At 37.9% G+C, this 24824-nt stretch overlaps 1 protein-coding gene across 2 annotated transcripts in view; it reads right to left on the reverse strand.

Moving 5' to 3' along the window:
- The window catches only part of LOC150086758 (protein Wnt-5b-like), a 341807-nt gene that overhangs the window by 118650 nt on the left and 198333 nt on the right, over window positions 1–24824 (reverse strand). Inside the window, exon 1 of one of the 2 annotated variants that reach the window (XM_090372737.1) lies at window positions 529–586. The exons of the other annotated variant lie outside the window; for it this stretch is intronic. The gene's annotated coding sequence lies outside the window, so the exon portion shown is untranslated. Of the gene's footprint in view, window positions 1–528; window positions 587–24824 lie in introns of those variants that run through there. 2 annotated transcript variants of the gene reach the window in all.

A 24824-nucleotide genomic window follows, 5' to 3' on the forward strand; every position in this document is an offset into this window, starting at 1 on the left:
TAACAAAATTTATCACCTACAAACCTTTTTATTATTAAGTAATCGGTTCTAAATTATATTTATAAAATGTTTGTCGATTAATAATGCTTGGACTATCAATTCAAATTCACCTGAAAGATCAATCCAAGTTAGCGGATCACTGTTGTTAAATTTGGTATAAAAGAGGAAAAAAAATATATATATACTAAAACTGAAACCAATTTTTAACTAAAAAAATAAAATATAAATAAATAAATAAACCCCAGAAAAGGGGAGCTCCAGCTGTAAGGAAGGGTAGTCGAGTGGTCAATTACTGTACCCTCGCGTTTGACCATTTAACAGTTTGAATGACCGTGGTTCAAGCCCGTATAACTGCTAAATACAGCGTTACCTCTTGTGAACTCCTCTTAACCTGTGTAGCCGTCCCGCAGTATGAAACAGAAAATTTATTTTTTTGTAAAAGTAAATCGGCACATTATTTATCTTACTAGATGCCGAAACGAAACGACTGAATCGGAAGACAGCGTTTTAAACATTTACACTCCTTACTTTTAAGTGTTTCTTAAGTGTCCTGATGATGATGCTGCAGTGACTCACCCCGACAAACAATCCACAAAAAGCTTGTCTATCAACATGATCCATGCATGTGGAGTCTTTGTTCTGAAACAGTTATGCCATGCCAGACACAAATTATGTGCGGAATGCCAGGCACTTCGATGTTAAACTGCCTTAAGCCTCCTGAGAACAGAAAGAAGAGGGGAGGAAAAAAGCAGCACGCCGAAGGGGAAACAGAAAAGAACAGTGGGCTTTGTACACAACTGTCTCTACCCGAAGACAGATTGCAAACTGAGGCCTCTTAAATGCTTGACTCATACGCTACATGCCGTTTTGTCCCGCCCCCGAGATCGTGTCATTTTAAACGTGTTTACAGATCTGGGGATCATTTTGAAGTCAGCCGAATTCTGGAGGTTGGGATTGCTGACAAACTGGATTCGATTCACTTCTAAGTTGCTATATCGGTCGGTAAAGTTACTAGTCCCGCTTCTCGTTGAAAAGCAGATCTCGTACATACTTAAAATTTGATAATTTTATTTTTTTCGTAATCCTGAAATCCTGCAATTTCAACTAAAAGAATGTATAAAGAGTGTATCAAGTTCTGGAATATCTTAAGGCAACTAATAATGAGATTTCAGAGCTTGCTACTTGTAAATTTAAAGTTCAAACTGCGTTCAAAGGTAATGTCGCTGATCTAGCGCCTCTTGAGATTATTTTCACTTAAAATCACGGACTACCAAATGGCACGATTCGGTACAGAAAACAACAGTTACATTATTTTCGAAATTTTAATTTTATTAAAATAATCGTAAATGAATACCAATGGAAATGTAGTGTGATATGTTTTCAGAATCCATTTCACTGTATTTCTGAAGTATCGGAGAAACGTAGCAACGCTGACAAAGTGCTGAATCTTGTCTGATCATCGCTGATTGGTTACATAAATATTAAGTTATCCAGTTCAATATAGACTGCATTACTTGGTAACATCCAGGGATCGCCAATGATGTTTTCTCTCTTCAACTGGATCAGTTTCAAACCGTCCATAATCACCTGGTGGCACTGTATAGGTTCTAATGCAACTTGCTAACGTATTCTTGAGATGCCCAATAAGAAATCCTCCGAGAGAACGAAGACAACCACTTGTTCTTTATGCGAATCGCAGTTGACAAATGCACGGCTTTAATAAGCAGAGTGTAACAAGAGCAGTTTTATTACTTTGACTCTTAACCATGCCCACCCCTTCTTATTCAAGACCACCCAAGGCACGACTATCAAAGCCGTTTGCTCAGGAACAACATATATATCTTCCTTCATCCGCCTGTCGGAGCTTCTTGAACTCATTCTGCGGCCGTTATTTATAATTCTCTTCATCCCTAACGCGAATTAATGGGACCTGATGGCCGGGCCTGGTATGCAGCCCTCGCGTCATTCTTGGTCTACCTCTAAATAAATTAATGTGATTTATCTTCCCTACTTATTAATCCTCCACGGAGAATAGGGAGGGATGCACACGGGGGTGTGAAGGAGATCTGCCATTACCCGCCGATGCAGTGTTTTCTATCGGAATTCGTTACTAGAATCGAATTTTAGGCAATTTAGCGAGGTGGAAGGAGCGGACCTAGTGACACCTGTCTTTTCAGTTTTAGAACGTTAATAACTCCCATCCCCTTAGTGGAGCACGTTGTTAAGTGACAAGCAAGGTGTAGCTGAAAACATGATTTACGTAAGTGGTCATTAGTTTTCCCGTTGGTAGAACACAGAAGTCGAGAATCCGCTTGTCTGATGAGTGAATGGAACTCCGGAGGCTGGTCTTTGGACAAAGACGTGTACTTAATGGCATTCAACCTCTGGGCACCAATTCTGATTATGACGGCCCACAAATACTATTACATTCGGCACTCCTTGCTCACTCATTTTTACTTGACTGCCGTTATGCGAACAGCTGTCTGTCGACCGTTATTAGAGAGAACGGTCACGTATCTGCTGCTAAACGCGCTGACAGAACACCCCTTTGTCGCCCTACGGAGCAGTCTTCAACGATCTGAAATAAACCATCCCATGAACACGTCACAAATCGTCTGCTCACAGCGAAAATGCTGTAATAAGTAGTGGCTGGTTTTTCACGATGACGAAATATGACAATTTCTCACGTGTGTACGGCGCCATCTATGAGCAACTTTCTAAAGTGTCGCATTTGGAAGTTTACGAAAAAGTTACAATAACTCTACTGATTTACCGGAACAATATCTACGTCTACTGATTTACCGGAACAATATCTACGTCTACTGATGACATCACGAAAAATAAATCGCTGAAATGTGTTGTAACCTTACAGACAGATAGTCCGAAGTTGTTCATCATCGCAGTTATAAGGGCACGAACTACAGTCGACCAGTCAGCGTGTACGAAACAAATTTATTCAAATTTGTAACCCTTTCTATTTTCTGTTCCCCCAACAGCATGGTCTGATGATGGGTATCGGTAAGATGCCTGAAACGTCACCTTAATGTATAGTAGTTTAAGCGAATAGCTTAATAAACTATATTATTAATTTCACGTGGTATATGAGTGGTATTAAATATAGTAATAATCGTAATGTTCTTGTATTCTCTGTCTTGCAAACTCCTCTGACCCTATGTAGCCGCTCCAGAGTAAAAACGGAAAGTTTATTTCTCTTAAATACTCAAACCAGATTAATTTTTTAAATAATTAATTAACATCACTCCTTCTCAACTTCTGGTGTCTCTCTCATTGCAGCTTTTTCCTGTGTTTTGGAGTAATTGCAAACGCCCACGCAAGTTTCCTAAGTGACATAAACCTCTATTCTGCAAACACATCTCTACCCCTTCAAAAGTTAATATTACAAGCCCCCCGCCCCCCGTCCTTTGATGACTGTAGAAGACCCGTTCGCGTTCCCTTACAGGAATAGTCAAAACGTCACATAACATAAAACGATCCTGCAGAAAAGTACAGACATCTGTAAGACGCCAATCTTGAGGCCCGAGGCAAGGATCTAACCTTTCTCAGTGAGCTGGCCTCGGAAGGGCGGCGAACACTGCGGCTGACACAGCCGATATTAATGACGCAAAATCTAATGGAGCAGAATGAATTCTTTAGACTTGGAGGAGGTTTACACTGCATGCCTCGCGGTCAGTAGGAGCTGAATAGACGTCTGAAACCCACGATACGCTATTCCACTGTGAAACGGGGGTGGATGCAGGGGGGGAAGAGGATGATAGTATGAAACGCCACCTCCAAAGTAGTCGAAATACTCACGGCAACGAACAACGGAACTGCATAGTGAATACGGAGAGTTTGGAGAGCTGTATCCTGTTAGGGAGTTCGGACATCGTGCGCCACTAATGCATCTATTGAAAGCTTTCTGGAGTAATGAATAGCTACGGTAAAGTTTAACGAAGCGTTGTACGACAAAAATGAAAGGTGCTGTATTGGCGAAGAATCACTTTCACAGAGACATCGGGTCTCTTTTCCTGAAAGGGAACAGAATGCCCTGTACATATCCTTGTTTGCTTTGTGGGCACCTGTGTTTTTGTCAGCCCAATGACCGCAAGGTATAAACATATACTTGTACTAAACTCTGTTTAAGAAAGAAAGTTTGCTAAGATAGTTGCTAGTTCTTAATCGAGAAGTCTTCACTCGTGAGATGGCGGATTGATCAAACAATGCAGAATGGGTTAGACTTGTATGCGAAAGGATCGTAAGGCTTGAAAGCAGGCCGGGATCAATGTACGTCCAGTGTTACCAGAAAAAATAGTCTCTGAAATAGCTTATTTTAGCTCTTGCTGTTCTCCTGTGTACAAGCGTAATTTGTATTCCAGAAAACAGTGAAGATTAATTTATTTATATAATCGAAAAATACTCTAAATGAAAAGATGCTCCATCACCTCCTTTTAATTTGGAAAAAAAAAGAGAGAGAAAAAATGTAGGTGGTAGCCGTACATTATATTTGTTGGCATTGTATAACATGTTTTTTTTTCTATAAGCACTTGGATTGCATCCCAAATGTATCAGGCCTGACCCAATCTTCCTACTGTTTCACAAAATCAAGGTGTAGCATAAAAACTAGTTGGTGAATGACACATGGCAGAAGTTTTACATGTATAATAATTATTTTTGTTCAGTAGCACGATTTTATAAATTCAATAATTTATAAAGCAAAAAGCTATTAAATCGGTAATGAGTTCTGATTTTTAAATAAATGGCCTAGCAGCAACGCGATGTCATTCCATTGTACTGATATTCATTCAACTACGTCAAACCGAGCCAGGAGAGTTGAATTTTTTTTTTTTTATATTACACTTCGAAGTTAAATCTTGCAATTATTACTATGTCAGCGGTACAGTCGAGAATTAACTATATTGCATAATTAACTTTAGAATGATTAAAAGCACCAAAGCATAAAAACTAAATATTAATTCCTTCTCCCCAATTGTGGAACCTTTCCCATTTTACCAATGGGAGAGGTTCCACTACCTCCAAGTACAATATTCAAAACTTCTTTGAAATGAAAAGTAATTGCTATAGAGAATATCAAACTGAACTGTTAATGGGAACAACGTTTGGGGGAGAGAAAACAAACAAACAAGATTGGCTTATAAGTTTAGTAATTAACCGACCATTGGTAAGCTGTGTGGGAAACAGAGAAGCTACTCATGCCCGCATTTAAGGACAACAACAACGCTTCGAGGAGCTTGGGGATATTGGAGCGGTTTTCTTGAGGCCAGGGATAGTTAATAATGCTTGCCTCCCTTCGCACCGAGTGTCTGGCACAAGCGGAAGTCGCACGCCTTGGCGGCAAATTACACGTTCAGAGGGTTCTAATGATGGGGTAGATACGGCACTGCTTGTTTAGTGTCTCCCATTCTCAATTAGGAGCGTAGCTGGAGTGGACTGAGTATACGTCCCTCAGATGACGAGCCCCCTTGAAGCTACCACCGCTGCTGAAAATTGTGCTCAAGTAGTAAAGTCCGAAATATTCACAAAGTCAGTCTTTCGTATAAAATTCTCGATTTTCTACTTTTAAACAACTGAATCACTTTTTTTAATCATGTTTTTCAATATCATATTCTAGAGATGTAAAAATTTTGGAATGTTTAAGGAAGTTTCAGATTCCAGATTAGCGGAGAAGCATGTCTTTCGTCCTAGCTAATCACAAATTCACTCTTTTACCTCTTAATTCTTAAAACAAAATGTTCTGGTCTCATATGGTGTGGCGGTTCTCAATCGAAACAACATAAAAAATAAAAAGGATTTTTTGATTAATTAATTATTAATATCTGTTCATTGTTCTTTTCATCGGCCATCCCCCTGGATAGCAGCAAGCTGGGAAGGGTGTTAGTTTGCTTTAGAGGCTGAATACCACTGATCATGAAGTCAACACAGGGTAGTCCATACAACTGCTGTATATTATATTAACAAGCGGCAGTATAACCGCAGCCATGTGCAAATACGCAGTTATACACGCCATGTGTTCGAATCCATACATATCATCTGAGTGGAGTAACATTCTTCCAGTCTGTTTTGTAAACTTTTATGACCCTATGCGCAAATTGTTGACAGCGAACAAACATTAACCATATTGTTGCTAATCGGTATCAAAATACGCAATTGTACATTGTACCAACTATTTTGCGTACTTCTTTTTGCTCAGAGTACAGTATTACGTTTTGATAATTTTACTTAACATCTTCTTCTTCTTCAGTGTATTCAAAACTTCGTTGAACCGGATAGTAACATGATTAATTCGAATAAAACTGAGTCCCCATTATAAGGAACGACGTTGGGAGGTGGGGATCGGATTGAGCTTTTTAGAATCAGAGCTGAGGTGACTAAAGCTGTAAGGTAAAGGATCGCTGTTACATGCGCAAGAATAAAGCTGTAGCCACTTAGGCATACATAATCTACCCCGAGTACGAAGGGTTTTATTTTCTAATAAAGAAAATAAAACAAAAAAGAAATTGGTTATTGTATATTTAGGGTAACCAAAGGCTCAGAAGACTGCACCCACCTAAAAAAAATCCCGATATTTTCGAACAAAACACCCTTCACGGTCAAGAGAAACTGCGCAAGTGAAGCTGTAAGTGATGCTGAAATTTCATTATTTATTAGGAAAACTTTCCAGCACAAAAGTGAGTAAGGCTCTTTTCAGCTGGTGGCATATATCCGGTAATTTGAGGGAGGCGTCAAGAGAATACACAGAACCATTAAGGTTAATTTATGAGAACACTGGAGTCAGGATAGATTCCCTTTGATTGGAGAAGTGCCAATGTATCGCCAATACATAAAGGCGGTTCTAAAAGTGAAATGCGATCGGTTAGTCTGACTTCAGTGGTACGGAAAATCATGGAGGCAATGATCAAGAATGGACTACAGGATCATTTATATAGAAATAGAATTCTGGAGAAAAAAAAGCATAGTTTTGTAAAGGGAAAATCACATTTAGCCAGCCTGTACAGCTATATTAACAGTCAATCAGGAGCTGGATGCAGGAAATAATTTCGACATTGTTTACTTGGATTTGAGCAAAGTATTTGACTCAGTCTCGCAAGAGAGGTTCTGTATAAGCGCGGAAACCGCTGATATCACAAGAAAAGTCCTTAAATGGACCGCAGTATGGCTCCAAGGTAGGAAGCAGAGGATTATGATTAATGGTTATTATCCAAAGTAAGATAAGGTAAGAATAGGGGTTCCCTAAGTATCGGTTCTGAGACCACTGTTGTTTTTGATCTACAGGATCATTTATATATAAATGGAATTCTGGAGAAAAAAAGCATAGTTTTGTAAAGGGAAAATCACGTTTAGCCAACCTGTACATTACAGCTATATTAACAGTCACTAAAATCAACAGAGTAGTCAATGATTAGCGTCAAACAATGCTTCTTCAGGACGACTTAGATAAACTTAGGGATGGTCATAAAAATGGTAGCTAAGTTTTAATGCTGTAAAATGCAAAGTCTTATTACACTTGGGGAACGGCAACCCCAAAATAGCTTACCAATTGATGGGGTTTAACTAAAAACAGTACGGGCAGAGAGGGATTTTAGAGTTATTATGGAGATCCATCAATACGGTAGGACATGAAGATGTCCGAGTAGTGTAGACAGATGGTAAGGAAGGTCCATGGTTTCCTATTGATAATTTATCAAACATTGGCTTATAGAGATAGGGCGGTCATAATCCCACTGTCTAAGGCAATGTTAAAACCACTTGGAACATTGTGTCCAGGTGCAGACACAGTATTTCCTCGTATGAATGCCCTTTGAGGATCTCAGAGGGCGTTCATACGAGGAAAGATTTCAAATATGTGGGCTACAGAGCTTGACAACAAGACACCTTAGAGGAGACTTGATTAAGATGTATAAGGCTCAAAGAGGAGAAATTAAAATGAATCAAGGTCAAATTTTCACTGTTATAAATAATTCCAGAACTAGGAGCCATAAATTCAAATTGCAAGGCAAGGAAAGAGATTTGGAGTGGATTGCAGGAGGTTTACTTTTGGCCAGCTAGTAGTTAAATATTGGAATAAGTTGTCTCCATGATTGGTTGAGGCTAACAGATTGTTGAAATCGAGAGGTCAGCTGGATAGATACCTAAGTGAGGAGGGAGTCAAAAAATAGGTAGTTTATTTTATTACTTTTATTTTCTGGCTGGTGCAGCAAAAGCCTATGGCTTCCGGTAAGAACTAGACGACTCTTTTGAGTCTACGGAAAACTTTCTCGTAACTTTCATACAATAGGTCAATAGCTTGACAATTTCACTGTATGACGTCTCTTATTAGTTTCTGCTGATCATTACTGGCAGTTACCGGAAATCAGATATTACGTGAAAGCTTCCAATTTTTTTTTTTTTTTTTAACCTATCTAAAATTTGATAATCAGTGGATAGCAATTAATTAATACTTCAGGAAACATAATTTCACCTAGATATCACTACGTATCATAGACAGAAGTGGCGCCCTATTAAATTCCTAATCTTATTAAGGTACCCTAACCTTATTAAACTCGTTTAGGTTACCTAAAATAGGATAATTAGTGTTTTTTAATTAAGCATTTAGGAAACAATTTAAATGAAATACTCCGTAGGATGATAAAGGTTGTTTAGTTACTCTTGCCGAACTTCCTTGCACCATAATGCTAGTACTAATACTTGAGACAAGATACAGACTACCGTGCGTTATCCTAAAGTGCATACGTACACGGTAATTTATACTTGTATAGTCGAGAAGTTAAATAAATTTTTTTATGGATAAGAAAAATAAAGCAAATTAAGTTGTTATTTAGAAGGAAATGCGTGGGATAACTCACAGTAATCTACTACCCCACTTCGGTAAGTAGCAACCCATTAACCTGCGAGACTCGTTTTACAGCAAAAACAAGTGATAAAAATCTTCGAGTACAAGGTAAAGATGGTAGGGAGAGGGAAAAATTGAAGAACTTGCTCACCAACGTTGTGCACCACCAATCTTTAAACTTGATGTGAAGCAGCAAATGACATCTGCTCACGCAAACCAGTTGGGGGGAAACAGGAAGGGGGAAGGTAGCACCGCAGAACAGGTGTGCACATCTCACAGGTAACACGCGCAAGAATTCTCGCCTTCACGGTACATTAGCCAGAAAGCAAGAAGGGCAAAAGTCACCGCCAAAGCAATGTCATCATGAGAGCAAGGGGACGTTATTTGTGGGGGGATACCCTAACTGATCGCTAGACGACGGTGACGTAGGCCACCAAAGAAGAGGGAGGTTCCCGTCAAATATAGGGGAACTTTCTTCTCTTCTATCCCCCCACCCACCCCAAAAGGAAATTTTTCGCAAGCTGGCTCGAGCAAAACCATCATCCTTGTGTCAGTTACCGAGAGCTTGATATTCAGGTAAAGCAGGCATGAAAAGTATTGTCTTCCCCTTCCCCGATTAATCTCTCGAATAACGATATTGGGCAATTCATTGCAGTTCCTCTCCTGGTACACAAGCTCTGGTGCCCTTCGGCAGTCCTCCCGCCTCCTAGCGACCGACTTCGTACGGTCGATACAAAAGGTTGCGGCAGACATGCTTTTAGACACCCTCTTTAATTACTACCTCGGTTTCCAACACGGGGATTACACTTTATACCACCACCCAAAAATATGCACCTCATTTAAAGTCCATCTCGTCCCCATAGTAACGAAGAAAACTTATCTTTCCGTCCTTTGTTTATAATGAAAGTAACAAACCAGGACACAAAGAAAAAAAGTTTACCTGCCGCACAACAAATACGACTCATTATACAAATATAAAGGGCCAGTTGAAGATGATGAAATACAATAACAGAACAGAAAAGGCTGGATTATAATGGCGTTCAAAGTTAACAATACGCTAAGACTAGATCAGAAAATAAGCCACTTAAGAAACTTCTTTTTATCAACGTGAGTCTTACAACGCGTTGATAAGAACTACTGTAACCGAAATTAAATGAGCTACAGGAACTGACAGAAGAATTCAGTGGCTCCACCTTTAATTTTTGATTTTACTTTAGCATGACAATGGTTTCCTTTATGATCACCAGTATTACAGAGGGAAAGCCAACAATGTGGATAACAACGAAGAATTTTTACTCAGTGCACAGCAATGATTAACAACGCATGCCATTCTTAAAGGGTCTCTTAGGTCCACAGTCCCTATTACATGTCTAATGCACGTTTCACATAAGCCGAACTGTACAGTCATTATCTTGATCCTAATTATGATAAATTCTGGACGGGAATTCGAATGTGTATGGTAACTGAGTTGAGAACTTACATATTAGCAAGAAATTTTTCCTAACAACCGAATATCGTAAGTAAAATTCTGGCATAAACATGGTTTTCGTACATTTCTCGTTTCATAAACGGATTTATTGAAAATATTTCTTTTATTTTTTAACATAATTGTTAAAAACACTACATCAACGAGTTCACTAGAACTTTTCACGAATGCTCTCTCCACAACTATAACGAAGCAATGAGACTCGCCAAAATGATGAATACTACATTCGAAGGACAATGCGGAATTCTGTTTCAAGATAGCTAAGCATAATTTTATAGGCCTTTTGATTGAACATACCTGATCCTCATATTTTTCACATTTATTATGAGGAATTTCTTTCTCAATATTCGAACACAGAAATACGAAACTACAGTCGGACCTCCCAAATCCAGTTTGGGAGGTCCGACGTTCCTAAGATCTTTGAGATCAAGGGACCTAGGAGAAAAAGAAGCCGATGAATAAAGTAAGATTATTTTCCTGACTCACATGATTTTTATATATGCCTATAAAATATATTTTATACATAAAATTTTCCGCGAATAAAAAAAAAAAAAAAAGGCGAGTGACAAATCCAGCTGGATTTTCTACTCTGTATCATAACTACAGAAACTTAACCGCTTTATACCAGGGATGGCCAACGAGTCGATCACGACGAATTTTAAATATACAGACATCCCTCGATTTGTGCACCTTGTGCAATGTAATTTTTGAGATGGTAGATCGCGGCACATTTTGAAGGAAAAAAGTAGATCACATCACAAATTAAGTAGGCCACTCCTGCTTTATACGGTCGCACAAATACTCCTAGTAAAGCACCCGGACGACATTGAATTTTTAGGTGCTTTAGCATATATCCATAATGCCTTCACCATGTCCTCATGTAACAACTCGACTTTCAGTGGACGAATTATATTTTAGAGCTTTTAAAATGATTTGTCGGGCCACCAAATTTCATTAAATTCGTACGAATATAAATCCGGAAATTATTATTTTATACATATCAAATGCCGACCAGGCTAGCCGGGTGGGTAAAGTGCCTGCCTGGAAACTCAAAGGTCGCGGGTTCGAATCCCGCCTCGGGCCTGGATCAAAGTACTGCAAAATGCAAAAACCTTGGGAGGTGCATTATGGCCACAGAAGCCGATGCGCCAACAACTACCAAAAAAAAAAAAAAAAAAAAACCCATCAAATAGGCTATCCATATACTGTACGTATATTCTAGCTGAAGCGTTTCGTAGCACTTTCCAAATGGTTGGTTGTGGTAGCCCCAGTTTGTGACTTGCACTGTTGTTGGTTTTCTTAGGCTTCTGAAGAACGTGTCTTACTTGGTCTGTCTGTTTTCTCTGCATGAGTCATACAACAACCTGTATTCACGAAATTTTTGTACCACTGATACACGGAATTTCTTCTGGGAAGATTTTTCGTAAAACTAGTGAGAAACTGTCTGAGCTGTAGCTGCTGACTTTGTTCCCTCGAACCAAAATAGAGACTGCGCTTTTTTGGCACTAAAATCTGCCGTTGTGTTTCGAAAAAAAAAGAAAAAAAGAACTTCCCTGTTGTGACTGTTTTTCAATGTCTTCATATTAATTTTTCAACATACGAAGTGGTTAACTAATTGTAATAACCCTGCAATTTATTTATTATTATTATTTATTATTATTATTTATTATTTTTTTTTTTTTTGGCATGTGCAGCAAAAGCTAGCGGCTTCCTTGTACTATACAGCTAATACCAATAGTAATAAAAGAGAATGCAGAATATCGTTTTATTTGTTCATTGACTATTTTCTTTACATTTCATTAGGACGAATGTGAGGGATTAGCTACCGTTGAAAAATATCTAAACCAAAAATTGTTTTTGTTAAGCAGAATACACCATTACCATTGTCTGCTGCCTTTGAAAGACTTTTCTCCTTTGGTAGCATGATCAGTCTGCCTATATTGCACAAGCGTAGTGATGAAATTTTTGAGAAAAGGATTGTGCTGAAGGCGAATTTACGGAAGATGGAACAGCAGCAACATACTCGTCTTCTTTGTGTACTTGAGAGGGGTTGGTATCAGTCAAAGGAGAGTAGCCGTCAAAGATATAAACGAATGGGTTGTTGGGACTTAAAACGCAAGAAAAAAATGCATTTCTCAAATAGAAAAAAATAATAAACTTTCTAGTTATACTCCAAGACGACCATGTATGTGTCAAAGTAGTTCACACGATTCAGAGAATACAAGAATATGACCATATTTAGTAGTCACTCGAGCTTGAAAAAAAGCACCGCCATTATTAGCGATTGACAGATGTTTCCCCTCAAAATATGGAACAGATTATATTTGCAATTATCGCTTTAAATTAAATTTTCAAAATTAATATATCACTGCAACTACTTGTGATATATGTTTTTTTTTTTTTTTTTGTTTTTTTAGTTTTACAACTACTTATTCATACTGATAACAATGAAGGAATCAATTGACAAATGATAATTTATAGTAATAAAAGACAATTTATTATTATAAACATCACTTTAAAACCTACAAATATAAATAAATGAAAGATTTACAAATTACAATATTTATATTGCAGTTTGCAATCTAAATATTTTTCTCGATCAATAAGTTCAAAGTGGCCATAGCCGAGTGGTCACAGCACAGTGTACAAAAATATACGCGCTTTTCATGGTTCAAGCCCTCGTGAGTAATAAATACGGTATTGTTCTTGTATCCCTCTCTCTCTGTCGATCTTGTGAACTCACGCTGACCTTATTTGGTTGTCCTGGAGGGAGAATAAACAGAAAAATTTATTTGAAGGGGTTGGCTGTGGTCCTGGGGTTACGTGCGCGGGCATAAATTCGCACATTGCGAGATCGAACTCGTTCGCTCCCACTAATAGTGCACAGCCTGACGTTAGCTGCTCCGCTGTTATATCGGCTGCAATAAAACAGTTACAATGAAGTTGTAAACTCTTTTGGCCTCGACCGTCCACAGTATAACCGGACATTTATTTATTTAAAATTAGACATTTACTATGCACATATCATTAGCAGTAATTATTAATTACTATAAGGAGGAGGAGGACACTTATTGCTATCCACAGGGATCAAGTACAGACACCGCAACAAAACTAATCATCCTTGGACTCAACCAAACTGGCTCTCACCCAGATACAAGACTTTCCTTTGGGACTGAACCAGCATAACAAGGGACTAGCAGGACCTGACCCAAGGTAGCGAAGGAACCCGCTAAAGATTGATAACCCGGACTTGACAAACCACAGACGGACTCCACGGACGGAATTTATCCCACAAATGACCTCATAACTGGCCTGATTCCTGCTGGGATCAGGTTGGGACCACCGGACAGATCGCAGCTCTGCTGCCAAATGCCATTTAGCGATCTGAATAGGGTGCTCTAACCCCGCCTTTAATTACCTAACCACTGGCAGGGGGGAAGGAGACGGTTTTTTTCTTTGTTTTTTTCCTCCCGCCCCTGCCATCCCCCTTTCTTTGTCTGGTGAGGTATGGGTATGGCACACTGATCTTCTGGAGTTGCCTTCCTTATCGGCCCCATACGTTTGCCTTTCCGCCGAGTCATCAGTTGTCCCCCACATACTCTGCCTAACAAACTAGCGTAATCCCCACACAACTTATCAAAATTTTAAAAATGTCCAAATTTAAACTGCGCTTACGTAAACCTTTTGGTCCTCTCTATTTCCTAGCGTTTACCCCCCCCCCCCCCCCCGACTTTTATAGGCCCTAGCCACTGAAATCTTAGGAAACTAGGTGGCAGCAGGGCCTGCCAGAGTAAAAATTTCAACTACTGGATATCTGGTCTGCCTCCGCGGGGCCAAGTGTGTGCAACGTTGGGCCCCAGCAGAGCGCTAGCGGCTAAATAGCCAGAAGAACAAAGATGCATAACACTACACTTACAAAATCCAAATACTTTTAAATCTCTAGCCTTTTCAATGACCTGTTACACCCACAATGAAAGCAACGGGGAGATGGGGGAAACCCCCGGTGCCTGTAGACACAAATACACTTTATTATAATCTGTGAGAAGCCGGGTACCTTACATACCATCTTAAATAAAAACACGCACAACAAAATAAACAATGGATTGAAAAATAATTAATAATACTGGAGATATATATATATAATGGTCGATTGGGGAATTTTTGGCGCATAATATACTTCGATGATCATGAGCTAAATTAAATTAAATTAAATTTTCTGTTTATACTCCGGCACGACAACCAAGTCAGTAGAGTTTACAATAAATCGTCAATACAAATATTTATCGTATTTAGTAGTCACGGGCTTGAACCCCGGTCCACTCAAGGAACGCGTGCAATGCACTCTCGCTCCTGACCACTGGGCTTTATTGTATATTATACACACACTGCCCAAAAAATACGAAACTTTATCCACTATCGAATCGCGCCGCCTTTGTTTCGAATAACTCAAGTACTCCTTGGATAACATTCGACCGGTATCAACGGACCCAATCCATGCCAAAAAAACATTTCCCATATCGTGATACCTTCAGATTTTTGGGTTGTCTAAACAAGGCAAGCAGGGTCCATTGTTTTATGAGGTTCTCGCCACAATCTCTGCCTACCATCAGTGCAAAACAAAGTGTATTGCGATTCGTCTGACCACATGACTTACGTTGTTCCACTGTCCAATCATGACGTTCTCGGCACTACTCCCAGAGATTTTTGTTTTTCTCTGAATGGCAGGCGACTGCCAATGCCCAATTTCTTCAATTCCCTGTGCGTGGTACGGGTTGAAATAGGGCAGTTCTTGGCTTGGTTGAATTCAGATGTTATTTTTCCTCGTTAGATTTGAAAACGAAATGCGCAAGACATAATCCTTATGGGTTTTGGTAATTAACTATATAATATCGGTGTAGATACACCATAGTTAACCCATAAATTTGAATTACGTAAATAGTGTAAATGGCATCGTTTTAATTGAATCTCATATTGTGGTTTGCCTTCACAACGAGATAGCGGGTATTGCACTACTTCAAATAAATAAATACCAGTAGTCTTCTCTACTAGAGAAGCGTTATTTATTTGAAGTAGTGCAATACCCGCTATCTCGTTGTGAAGGCAAACCACAATATGAGATTCAATTAAAACGATGCCATTTACACTACTCACGTAGTTCAAATTTATGAGTTAACTATGCTGTATCTACACCGATATTATATAGTTAATTCCTCCTTAGAGTACGACTGCTTCGCTCTTGAAGTACTGTGTTGCTGTTCTGCCTCATTTACGACTTTGAGATGCAGAAAAACCGCTTGCTTTCCAGTCATTAAAAACCTTTGAGATGGGTACTTTTCAGAAACCAGTCATGTCTTTCGTTTCTTAAATCGTGGCTCCTGCTGAACGTGCACCCACGATAAGACCTTTTTCAAAGTCTGTTAGATCACGCGTTTTCCCCCATTCTGACAGCCTGTGCAGTCTTTATACTCAACGAGGCAACACGTCACCACCTCACGTCACAGATTTCTTTGCATTTCTTCGACGGTGACTATCTTAATACAAAGGTTCGTATTATTTATTATTTTTTTTTGGCCAGTGTATGTATCCGTAGAAGTATAGATATAATACACTATACTACTATAACATCAAGTGATGAGATTTAAGAATTCTTCCACTTTCCAATGTAATTTGAATTAAATTCCGCCAAAAACTGACCAAAAGACTTAAAACTAGTGACAAGTGGTGAACCCACCATACACTCACATAAAAAGAATTACGCAGAAGTGAGAAAAACCCTAGTAATATAAGAATTTCCATACTATCCGGGCTACTACAATATTGCTTTGCTTTATTTGAGAATAAAGAAATTGAATCTGTAAAAATAATGCTTAGGCGATTTTGATTATTTATTGTAATTTAAGAAACCTACTGTCATTCACGAATGTCATTATTATTCCAATTTTTTAATATATAATACACAAATAAGCTTCAAGTACTTAAATAATACACTCTCACCCTAACTGGTGCATCATTAAAAAGTAACACTAGATAATGCGATTTTCGATAGCGTTTTAATTTGCTGATATAATTACTTTCTATTAGTACAGAAACTATTTAAATCGAACACACACACACACAGAGGAAAGAAACTGTAAAACTAATAGCTTTTTTTCATATTCTTACCATCTATCCAACCTTCGCGCTGTAACTGGTCACGTAATAAAATAATTTTACGGTTTAAGCAGTGCAAAGTAACTAACCGAAGCTATAATAAACGCATAAATTAGAAACTCTGACTTTTAAAGTAGCAGCTAACAAAAAATAAATAAAACGGAAAACATGCAAAAATAATTAGGCTTGCAATTTATGGCAGTTCACTGGCAGACTCCTAATGAAATCGCATATTAAACTTTTGGTTACCTTGACAACATTCCCGTGCAGCAAGAGCGCCGCTAAGCGAAATGAAAGCATGTATGAAGTAATAAATGTAAAAAAAAAAAGAGAGAGAAAGTTAAGCCTAAATGTTATTTTATCTTATTATGCAATAATAGCATTCCCTCAATATTAATTTTGGGATACATATATGTATTGAAAGCCGTTCTAAGAAAGTAATATAATTTAACCGTAAATGTCGAGCAATCGTAAAGCTACCTGACGTTTGCGATCTATTATGCATTAGTGTTGAAACCGTTCTTGAATACAGGCAGTTCCAGGGTTTACGAGTCCCTTTTTTTTTTTTTTTTTTTTTGAAGTATCAATAAAATCGAAAATATGAACATTAATTAAAATAAATAAATGCTAAACATTCACATATACAGCATTTTAAACTACGCGCGTAGCTACATAATACAGTACTTGTTTGTTCAGGCAGAGGTCCAACTCTTAAAGAATTTTGGAAAGAATTCCATTTTTTAGATGCAATCAAAATAAAACGAGGGTGGGACAAAATTACAGAGAGAAACATGAAGTTTGGAAGAAACTCTCTCATCAGGTTATTGATAACTGTGAAGGATTTCAAGAACCAACAGAGATCGTACAAAATAAAACAGAAGCGGTCGTAAATGTTGCTAACCAATTGCAGCTTGAAGTTTCTACCACTTACATCACTGATTTGCTGCAAGTACACTATGGACAGCTCACAAATGAAGACCTCATTGAAATGGCAAAATGTGAAGAAGCTGAGGAAGAAGAAGAAAGTTTAACAGTTGAAACTCCTGTTCGTTCCTTCACTCTCAAGGGGCTTGACGAAGCTTTTTAACACAGAAAAAGCAATTGAGATTTTCGAGTCACAAGATTCAAATTTCAAGCGCACTAGAAAATTTGCTACAGATTTAAAAAATGCTTATGCATGCTATCGTGAAATTTATAAAGAAAGACTGTCTTGGAAACAAACAACTCTTGAAGTATTTCAGAAGAAGATGACTCCTTGCGCTTCCAACAAGCCAACAATGAGTGATGAACCATCAACGAGTGTGCATTTAGTGATGATGATGAAGAATAAACATTCTTTATTATTAAAATTTACTTGATTTTAAAGGCTATGTTTTCATTTCTTTGGATAAATCATTGTTTAAGCATAAACTATTGTTTTGTTGACCTATGCTTAACATTACTATGGTCAAATTTTATTGTTGAGAACGTAACCCCTGTTTTTTTTTTTTTTTTTTTTTTAACTTTGCGTCTATGGAAATAAATTCCTGCTTTACGAGCACGCACTAGGATCGAATTAACTCGTAAAGACGGGAACTACCTACATCTGTTTTTGTTCGTGATATTGGTCTCGAGTTTTGCATCTGCAAAGATGAGTCACATATATCATTTGAAGGATATCAACCAGGAATCGAGTTTATGCCATTAACCAGAATTTAATGAGTTCGTTTTTAAATATGAAATTAAGTAATTGATGCTTTTGTGCAAATTACTAACTGTCATGGGAAACCAGGATATTATAAGCAGAACGATAACATTTGATTATTTTGCGTATACCTTATCAAATCCGGATACAGACATCCTTGTTTTATATATTCTTGATTATTTTAATAGAAAAATTGAACTAAGTGATATGAATAAAAAAGCATGTCACCGGTATGGGAATTTAATTAAATAAATTAACCAATGAGCATTAAACTGAAACCATATTTTTGACCTTTATAACCAACCTCCGCGATATTCTGCAAAGCCATTTGGATCACAGTTATTACAGACAAGTCGAGCACACAATCTGGCATAACTCCAGGTAAAGTAAGAGACTACTTTAAATAGGAGGTGTGGCAATAAGGCTCCGAGACGGGTGCTGTTGCGGTCATGTTCGCTGAGTCTAAAAATAAACGGAAGTGGTAAGCTGTAGGTCAAACTTCCTCCAACAGATAGTGGTACAGAGATTGTCCAATAGGCCGAAGGTTGCGTTAACGCTAACGAAACTGGTTGTGTCACGATTTTGCAATGGAGCAACGAACGAATATCAAATTTTGCTTTAAACTGGGAAAACCTGCAGCAAAAAACGTATGCAATTTTGGAAACCGTTTATAGTGATGAAACATAAGTCGTGCCAGTGTGTTTGAATGGTATAAGCGGTTCAAAGACGGACGTGAGGATATTCGCGATGACCCAAGAAGTGGGCATCCATCAATCTCTCGAAATGAGGATAGAGTTGTAAAAGTTTGGGAAATTCTGACAAGAGATCGTCGTTTGGCCCTCAGAATTACGGCTGATGAGATGGATATGAATAAGGACACAATCCGTCAAATTCTGCATGAAGATTTAGGGAAATGAAGGTCTATGCATAATTTGTGCCAAACAGCCTCACGGATGAGCAGAAACAATGAAGAGTGTCATCATGAGAAGACTTCATTCGGATATGTTAAGGCAATCCTAATTTCCTCGACTCTATGGTCACTGGAGATGAGTGTTGGGTGTGGCTCTGACGAAGCGTCAGAGCGTACAGTGGACTTCAAATTCACTACCAAGGACCAAAAAGTTTCGTTCAGAAGTCCAGGTTCAAGACGATGCTGATCATGTTTTTCGACAAACAGGGTGTGAGTTATAAGGAATTTGTATCTGAAAGAGAGCCAGTGCTGCGTTTTACGTACAGATGCTTCAACTACTGAAGTGCACTTCCCTGGTTGAGGCCGAATTTCAAGGAAAAAAAAGCAGGTGGTTCTTGTTTCCCGACAATCCCCATCCCATTCCGCATTATATGAAAGTATTAATTTCGTTTTATTAATTACCTTTGTGAGCAACCATTAATGCAAAGGTGTCCAACCAATGGGGCCCCGCATGCGAGGAAGTGTTACCTCATTCACAGCCATGGCCATGAATAATTAAGGATTATGCGTCCTAAGTTTAAAACTAACATGTCACAAAATATAGTTTCACACTGAATTTTGAAATATCCATTTTTAGTAATATTCCATATTTTTGTATTGATTTCTTATGATGTTTGGATATAAGAATATACCATATATGATTGTTATTAGTGCCATGTAACAATTGTTCTTTTTTCGTATTTAATTACTAAATGTAAAAAAAAATAATAAATAAATAAACTGTAATTAAAATGTTGATAACAAAAATATAATTCTATTTCGAAAAATGTGTAATTAGTGGTAAGGAACTGTTCTCGCAGATAGTAGCGATCGCTACAAACGAGAACGTCTGTGGCCCTACACCTTTGTCATTTTATCTATTTTGCCCCTAGCCAAAAGAGGTTGGATGCCTCTAGGTTAATTCATTAAGCAATACGCTGATGGCCTTGTGATCGACAGCATAGCCTGCGACTCGTCGAAACCAAGCGATCTGGATTTATTCGGCGGTGTCTTAAATACCAGATTTAGCAATCGGTTTTAGAAAACAGTTATTTGTCACAGAAATTTCCCTAAAAAAAAAAAAAAAAACACAAAATTACAACATATACATATGAAACTACTTCTCCCCTCTGTTTTTCTTCAAAAACAAGTACAGAAATACAAATTTATAAGTTGAATGTAGAACCAGATCTGACTATAAGATTGTCTTCTTCTGCTCCTAACACAAAATTGCTGTGTGAGGTTAAACATCATTGTTCACGTTACTTCTCTTTTTAATTATATAGAAGCTGTAAAGTGCACATATAATGAATAAAAATTTATTCATATTTTTCATTTTTTATATTTTTCGCCTCAGAAAAAAGTGGGTTCCCAGCAATATAAAGTTTGGGAAACCTTGTCTTAAGCGATCGGGAAAACACATGACATAATCGTGACGCAAAAATAAACTCCGTTTCTGTGTGTATAAAAAGTGAAGCCCCTTAACATTTTTAGAAACCTGCAAACAGCTCTATCCAACCATACCTTCAGAAAATCTTACATTCCGGAGGATCTTAGGTGCTCCTTTAAGGGAAACCATCTAACCGCAACAAGAAAAATAAGAAAACAGAAAACGATATGATGGTTTTTAATTTTTTTTTTTTTTTTTAATACTTCACTATTCTGATTTCTGTCCTCTTCAAACAAATTCTTCACGATGCGAACTTGTCTACATACTTTATAAAAGGGACGTCCAACCTTTTTTGGTTTGGGGCCAAAACCAGATAAAATGCTGAAGGTCAAGGGCCATGGGTTGTCACGCAAGCGGGTTGTGGGACACAAGATCAGTTTCTTACCTCTAATTATGAATGGTTAAAAATAGAATTAAATTTTTGTATCTGCTTCGTATTTACAGTTTTTTTTTTTTTTACATATAATAATTAAATAAGAAAATCCACCAATTATTACATAATATTAATAACTATAATTGCACTTATTATTATTATTATTATTATTGAAATACAGCAATATAGAAAAATCGAATGAATATTAGGTGAAGGCCGCCGTAGCCTAGTGGTCAGGCGCGCGGGTGCATAAGTACACGTGCCTTGAGTGACCGGGGTTCAAGCCCCTGACAGCTGAATACGGTGCTGTTTCTTGTATTCTGTCTATCTTGTGAACTCCTCTGACTGTTTGGTCGTCCCGGAGTATATAAACAGAAAATTTATTTATTTATTTTAAACAACTGATATTTTCAAAAATCGGTGTCAAATTTTATGGCAACTGGTTCTAACCTCGGGAGACGCATAACGCTTGAAGGCTGCCTATACGGCCGCGGATTGGACACCCCTGCTTTATAGGAAGTTACTCAGCTATTTTCAGTTTCATCAGTGATAACAGTTCTAGCTCTAATAACGCAAAACGATTACAAGTATTACTCTGATATTAATATCGAATTTAAGGGTTTTTGTATTCGAGTATTTTGAACAAGTTTTAAGATTTCACGCTAAACTCATGACCAGGTTACTTAAGGTCACTAGGTGCTAACGACTTCCGACACTGCAAGGGTAATCGGATGATAGTGGCTAGTGTCTAAAAAACTCAGTATCTCTTCCTTCTTTGACCTTCAGATCACTCGGTTTATGAACTGATAACGTTGTTATGAATAGCTTAAACTTTATTGAGCTCATTAAACATTTATAAATTACCAGGAGAAGCCTGGAGACAAAGTGTTGCAATTAACAGTTCTACTCACCATGTTATTACCATCATTCCGGGCTATTCGCATAACCATTTACCAACAAGCCAGGCTACAATTAAGAACAGCGGATAGCTCCAGGAGATGTCTGCTTCCTATCTAAATAGGCTATGGCAAAATGGAAACACCTTTGTGTGTGTCTGTTTTCCTATTATTTTTATTTTCTTAAGAGAAAGATGGTTCTTAACCTCATTGAATATTATGTCCAAGACTTATTGCCTAATAGTTTTCTCTCTGGTTTGCACCTCTACAATTTTTTCCCCATCAAACACAAGTTGTTTCATAGAGAAACTCGACTGATTTAACACTTTGAATTTGTCACGCAAACACAACGGAATTACGAATCGAGTAGGAACCACTGCATAATGATTTTCCCCATCTTCACTCATTCCCTAATTATTTTCTATTATTTATATTTATATATAGCTCATATACTGTATTTTTATCTTTTGCATTCGTTTCTCATCGCCCTATCTCCTTATTGGCCTATTATACATTACCGCCTTCCGAGATGCTTATTTTTATTTCGGTTTGTAGCACGGGCGACCTTTGACCGTGTTGAGGGATCGCACTCAGTGTGCATGTTGTGTTCTATCAGCGGCAATTACCTTTCCCTTAACGTCAGTTCGAGCTATATAAACATGCACAATGACACCATTGTAAGAGGCGGGCTCTTACATATCCCATACATTTCCTGATCACTAGAGGAGGTGGAGAGAATGAGGGATAAAGGGGGAGGGGTGCGCGAGCACTATACGGAAGCACGGTTTAAATATTAGAATATCAGCATGTCGGGCGCCATTTGGCTAGGGAGAGGTAGTCTCAATATGCAGGGGGGGGGGAGCAACACTTGCATCCTTTCTCAGTGACTCACCGGTCGGTAATAAACGCAGTGGCTGTCGCCGCGTGCTGTAATTGCTTCCCCACTAAAACCCCGTCGTGGAATGCCCAGTGATCCACCCTCGGATCGGAGCATACACAGGGGCTATTTACGAGAGCGTGTTTCAACTCCCTGCCTGTGTTGCGATGATTGCATAAATCTTGTCCAAAATCAATAGTGGCTTGTCTTCTTTGTACACGACCCGCAATAAAAGCAGATGAGTCGGTGCTCACAGCTGTAACAGCCCGTGCTCACAGCTGTAATAGGTCTGACCCCCTCATTCTCATTCCCCCCATTCACCACAATGCTGTTCTTATGTATCTGGTCAGTGGTGGTGGACTACGTGAGTTGGCTGGCAAAAACTACTAACAAATGCAGCCTATTGGCGTTCTGTGCCTCCTCTTCTGCTAGTGAGAACCACTGAGACTGCTCCAGTCACAACTAATAACATCCAACCATTCCGCTAATGATATTCAGGTTTAAAATAATTAAAAACATAGCATGCGTATAAGGAATGCTTTCATTTCTTTCTGCTCATAAGAAAGGTGGTTCCTCAAAAAAAACTGTTCGCAAAAAAATTTTTTTCCCATTATCCTATTCAGATAAAAGCTTATATCAGTATTTATAAGAAGCAAGAACCAGACTAGACTGATTGTGCGCCGGCTTCATTATAGAAAATAGTGGGAGTCGTTGGCGGTGTTCATTGATTTGTGCTACAGGTTCAACATAGTACCAATCGTAATTATAATTCCTGAAAACGGTATTATTGGGTCCTGCTTCGGGTTGAGTACCATTGGATTTACCCACAATGCAAATCGACTCTTCGGTGATTTTTCCGTTCGTGGGTTGAAACTGGGACCACGCAGTTTCTGTGTGAAAATAATTTAATATAATAATATCAAAAATAAGATATTAACTCATAAAGTGACTGTTTTTATTAGCCCCCCCCCCCAAGAAACGTTATTCACTAAATTATCAGGTTTGTATGTGTGCGTGCGCGCACGCGCCGTGTTTTACTATGTAATCTTAATTACACACAACACTATTCTATTGATATCTTTATAAGTTGCGCACATTCCCCTAAAAGGTACGATTAATTTTCTAGATTGAAATTGGTTATTTTTTAGCTTTGGTACATTAATATCCAGGGCCATATTGCACTTCTGATTATGAAGTTGAAATTGAATCGACACTTTTAAAAATTAATCTTACAGTATAAAACTGAAAGAAGATATCATTAAGTTTTCTACAAATTGCAATTTAAAAGAACACTGACTATTTAGGATTTCATTCATCGTGGGAAATTCAAAATTACTTATAATTTATGTAGCTTACAGTTATACATACAGAAATCATATGCATTTTCGTTTTTTAATAGTCATTAAAATTATTTTTATAAAGTTTATATTCATGTCCAAAACTCCTCTGAAGTAATAAAAATATGGATATAAGGATTTGATTTGAATTTTTATGGGCCATGATGCGCCAAGTCCAAGGATATAAAGAAGGTGCAAGTAAAATATACCTGACTTACATCTTATTAAATAAAATAATAGAGTACTGTATATCAAGCGCTCGTGACTGCTAAATATGATTAACGATTATATATTTATTGTCTAAATGCTTACTTATAAACTCCTTTTACCTTGTGGCCATGCCGAAATATAAACAGAACTTTATATATATATATAAGTTAAGAAAAAAAAGGGTATTTCAAGTTTGAAATCGGGACTGGGAAGATAGGGGTCAATGCAGCTCCCCCGTTGTGAACACGATTTTTAAGTTTTGTCGATTAAGCGATCTGGGTATCATCCGGGCCGATATGGCAACACTTTAGGGTCCTGATCAGGGCTCCCACTCCTGGGTTTTTCCACCCAGATCTGGATTTTTTGATTGTCATCTGGATTGATAGGTTTTTTTCACAAAAATATCTCATTATCTGGGTTTTTTCGGTAATTTTTAATTTTAAGTCAAAATTTATTTTCATTTCTTGTAAATACAATAAAATTTAATACATTTAATAACAGTTTACAATTTTCTTAATTTTATGTTCTAACCTGATCATAATTTGTAATATCTCAAGGGCTTGT

The sequence above is a fragment of the Mastigoproctus giganteus genome, chromosome 4, assembly GCF_048544385.1.
Source record: "Mastigoproctus giganteus isolate SK-2022 chromosome 4, ASM4854438v1, whole genome shotgun sequence".
Taxonomy (NCBI): Eukaryota; Metazoa; Arthropoda; class Arachnida; order Uropygi; family Thelyphonidae; genus Mastigoproctus; species Mastigoproctus giganteus.